Source organism: Vespula pensylvanica, chromosome 1 (assembly GCF_014466175.1).
Source record: "Vespula pensylvanica isolate Volc-1 chromosome 1, ASM1446617v1, whole genome shotgun sequence".
In the NCBI taxonomy this organism is placed as follows: Eukaryota; Metazoa; Arthropoda; class Insecta; order Hymenoptera; family Vespidae; genus Vespula; species Vespula pensylvanica.
The window spans coordinates 5,111,378-5,116,377 of NC_057685.1; the positions used below are offsets into that span (position 1 = coordinate 5,111,378).

Sequence of the window (5,000 nt, forward strand, 5' to 3'; positions counted from 1 at the left end):
CTCTCTCTCTCTCTTTCTCTTATTTATTTATTTTTATTTTTACTTTTATTTTTATTTTATTTTATTTTTTTATCTTCTCTCTCTCTCTCCCTTTCTCTCTTTCTTTCTTTTTCTCTTTTCATCTCTCTCTCTCTCTCTCTCTCTCTCTCTCTCTCTCTCTCTTTTTCTTTCTTTCTTCTTATCACAATGCAACATCATGTTATTACTTATAATATGTATTTAAGGTAAGGTAAGGTAAAGATATTAAGGTATTAAAGTTCACCTTATTTTTTTCCCATTCTCTCTCTTTTCCTTTTTTTTTCTTTTTCTTCTTTTTGTTTAATATCACATCGGTCTTTTTTCGAAAATATCGCGGGGTCGTTTTTATCTTTTGCTCCGTACCAATCAGGGAGGACGAATTTAAATTCGTTTAAATCTTTTTTGTTCGTTCGTTCGTTCGTTCGTTCGTTCGTTCGTTCGGTTGCTCTATTTTCCAAGTTAATAACTTACATACATAGATCGAGAGACTCGACTGGTTTAAAAAATCACGTCTGTGATTTTTTTGGAAATCTTATTTAAAACAGGATCGTCTTTTCTTTTTACTTTTCTTCTTTTTTTTATGTATGTGTATATGTATATATAAGAAAAAAAATCACACGTATACATATATATATATATATATATATATATATATTTACGATTCTCTTACTATTTCTCTCTCTCTCTCTCTTTCTCTCTGATCTTAAAACTACGTATGTATTGCTATATTACGAAGAACGTTTAGACGATTTGAATTTGCCCTCTATAATTAGTTCGCGATAACCCTTTTCTCGACGACTGGCTCGTAACTGTATTTCCGCGATAGATAATAACGACAAGAACAATACGTGTGTAATAAGCACGATGATTAATGGTAATAGTAGTAATAGCGTAGTGACGCAATTGTCACTCTCAAAAGTGTCATTATCGTCTCTCTCTCTCTCTCTCTCTTTCTCTCTCTCTCTCTCTCTCTCTCCCCCTCTTTCTCTCTCTCTGTTTTTCTCTATTTTTCATTTTCTCTCTTTTGCTCTTTATGAAGTACATAATCATGTTTCTTTGAAATTTCAAATCGATCAAGCAATATTTGTTCATTTATTTATTCGTTTATTTATTTACTTATTTATTTATTTACTTATTTATTGCTTTTCTTTCGTTCTTATTATTTCTTTCTTTCTTTCCTTCTTTTGTCCTTTATCTTTTTTAATCGGTAATTGACACTATCTGTACTCGTTGAATCGCATTATACAAGCTAGGGAATAATTTATTGGTGTAGGCACTTTTTATATACTTCTCTCTCTCTCTCTCTCTCTCTCTCTCTCTCTCTTTTTCTCTTTCTTTCTCTCTCACATTCTTCGAATAAGAATCCTTTCGTCCTTTCACGCAAGTTCTTAATCAATTTTTGTTCTTTCATTTCATTTCGAGCTTACCACGAAAAATTCACGCGTTACGATTAAAAAAGAGATAGCAAAAACCCTTTCTTGCGGATTTGCCCTTGCTTTATATTTTAGTTTTGTTTTTTCTGCGTTTGCTACTACTTAATGTTTAAATTAATATCAACGAGTATGGGGTGAATTGGAATGAAATTTTATATATATATATATATACCTTCTTTTCTTTAATTTATTTCTCGTTTAAAATTTCTTTCGACAGGAAAGGGAGGAGATTTGCGAAGATTCTCAAATGGAGAGAAAAATCTTTTCTCTTCTTTTATTTCCCTTCTCTTTCTTATTATTCTTTCTTTCTGTCTTTCTTTATTTCCTTCTTTTCATAGTTGTTTCACAACAAGTTCTCGAGATTTAAAGAGCGTATTAGAAAAGTCCTTGACATCAAAGAGTGAGAAGCAACGATTATATTATTTAATTCAACGATTACATGTCCGAGAGAATATTATTTTCTTTTCCCTTTTTGTTGTTTTTACCCCCTTCTTCTTTTTCTTTTTCTTTACTTCGAAAAGTTTCGATACATATACGTGTATGTGTTGAGATGTGTACGTCATTGCATTTAAGTACGTATGTATCTATGTTTATGTTTCTACACACATAGAAGATAATTATAAACCTTTTGATTCGATATTCGCGTTTCTTCGCGTATGGATCCGTTTCGAAATATTACAAAATCCCGATGGATTTTCTTTGTACTTGTAATAGTTCGCGAATTATTTCGTTCATTTTCGATTATTTCGTTTTAAGGGAAACGCGTATCAATTATTACGATCCAATGGAAGAATCGTCGAAAAGATCGAATGGGAAAATAATCTACGGACGTTTGATGTATAATAGACGATTAGGCGATTCGACGAGGCGTCGATCTTGACAATTGATTAATTGAATTTTATTTTTTAATTGATCGAGTTAGATTGACTTTAGTTACGCATCTTCTTCTTTTTACATTTTTTCTCCTTTTCTTTTTTCCGATTTTCTCTCTCTCTCTCTCTCTCTCTCTCTCTCTCTCTCTCTCTCTCTCTCTCTCTCTTTTTCCTAAATTATTCCCAGTACACGTACGTATTGCTTTTTCAACGAAGATGAATTGACGATAAAAATTGATCTTTCTTTTATTTTGTATTTTTTTCTTTCCCTCTTTCCTTCTTTCTTTTTCTTGTTTCGTTTTGTTCAATCGAACACCCACCGAATCGCACGGACATGTGTGGACATATGTAGACATACACATACGTATGCATTTTTAAGTGACAAGATTTTCTTTCGACTATTATTACTATTACACAAGAACATCGATTAAATCGGTCGTCTTAAGTCACAAAAATATTTGTACATTCGTTTCGGGAATTATGCATACGATCCGATCGTTCCTTGCTCTTAATTTTTCTCATTGTTATGTACACGTGTGTATGTGTGTATATGTGTGTGATCGTGTCTATATATAACAAACTGCATACGAAATCTAACACCTTTATCTTTTTCATTCTAAAGTTTCTCTTTTTCTTTTTTTTTTTTTCTTCTTCTTCATTATCAAAATGGCGGAAACTTCTGTCAAGACCTATCGATTATCGCGTTCGGTAATATTTTAATAAAAATATTATTTTTCTTCGCGTAGAGAGAAAGACCATATATAGAAATCGATAGCTGAGTCATCGATGTATGTATCTGAATATGTATGTATAAACGTGTAAATGTGTTTGTGTGCGTACGCGTACGTGTAAATATAAAAATGTTAATTTTCCTCCTAATAATCCCGTTCCTATCATTATCATCATCATTATTGCCGTTGAGGTTGCACGTTTCGTTTACTCATTCGTTCTATCTTCGTTGCCGTTATTATCGATTCTCCTTTAGCGTATTAATTATTATTATTATTGCTTGCACATATCAAGGATAGAGAAACTCTTTTGCAATTCCAAAAGGAAAAGAAAAGAAGAAAAAAGAAAGGAAAAAAAAATAAAAAAGAAAAACGATGGGAGAAGATAAATAACGATGAGTAAAAAAATGCTCTCTCTCTCTCATTCTTTCTCTCTCGAGGTATACATTTTATATATATATATATATATATATATATATATATATATATGTGTGTGTGTGTGTGTGATCTTCGTTATATGTTAGATTCGATGAATATTTCTTCGAAGTTTCTACGATCTAGATAAGATTAACTAACACGAGAGCACTCATTCTCCAATGATGATGAACACCATCATCATCATCATCATCATCATCATCATCATATAATAATAATAATAATATCTATCAGGCAATCATGAAAGATTCGTGTCGTTCTAATCGAAAGAGATAAATGATAGATAGATCTAAAAACGGCACTTTAAACTTTCCTGATTACCTCATAATTATAATGATAATAATAAAAAGAAGAAGAAGAAGAATAATGATAGTAATAATAATAATAATAATATTAATAATTGGAAATCGCTTATTATATGTATTCTCGAAAATATCAAGGATGCCTATACGAGCTTGGCATATGGCGTCTTGAGAAACACAGAAGGATCACTCACTTCGTATATAAATATACTTATATGTATATAAATATATAAATATATACGTATATATATATATGTATATATATATAAATATATATGCATATATATTTATATAAGTATTTACGCTCGTAAAACGGAAGAAGAAAAAGATGTCTGCACCGATATTTATCGAATATTGGCCCGACTGGGGTACCCAGCTCTTGCCAGTATAATAACATTACTTATTATAGTTTATCTTCGTCTTTTCTTGCTTAGTACAATACACGTCATACACTCTTTAGAGGTTTCTTTATCCTTCGTAATAATATTTTTTTTTCCTCTGTTTTATTTCCTCTACAACTTTGACTATATTTACTACGTCTTTACGTCGCACTATTCCTTACATCGTTACAATCGTCTCTTCTCGATATTTATTTACATCGTCACGGATGGACGAAATAAAAAATTTAAATTAAAATAAAAAAGAAAAAAAAGAAAGAAAGGGTTTGAAAAGTAATTTAGCGTGTGATGATCAATGTGTGGAAGTTCAAAGCAACGCTCTATAATTTTATATACGATCGTCGTCCGATTATAAAAAAGAAAGAAATAAAAATAAGAATAAAAATAAAAATAATAATAATTGTATGTAAAAAAGAAGAAAGGAAACATTATCCAAAAAAAATTTATATATATATATATATGTATATAGGTATATAGATCAATAATAATATGAATAATTCTCGCGAGAGATATATAATATATATATATATATATGTATATCATTGCGGTAATTAATCGTTACGATCTATTCGGCTCGTCACGGCTAATAATAATATTATAATTAAGAGTCATTCTTTTACTCGAGTTTTTGTCCATTTTTTTTTTCTTCTACTATTTAACATTAGCAGTTATTATTGTTATCAATAATATATTACTGTTTATTATTATTATTATTATTATTTATTATTATTTTTTTATTTTATTATTATTATTACTTATTAATATTATTATTTATTTATTTATTTATTTATTATTATTATTTTTACGTTATTAT

At 29.5% G+C, this 5,000-nt stretch overlaps 1 long non-coding RNA gene across 1 annotated transcript in view; it reads right to left on the reverse strand.

Annotated features, from left to right (window-relative positions):
• The window catches only part of LOC122632373, an 11,084-nt gene that overhangs the window by 484 nt on the left and 5,600 nt on the right, over positions 1-5,000 (reverse strand). The gene's annotated exons all lie outside the window — the stretch shown is intronic.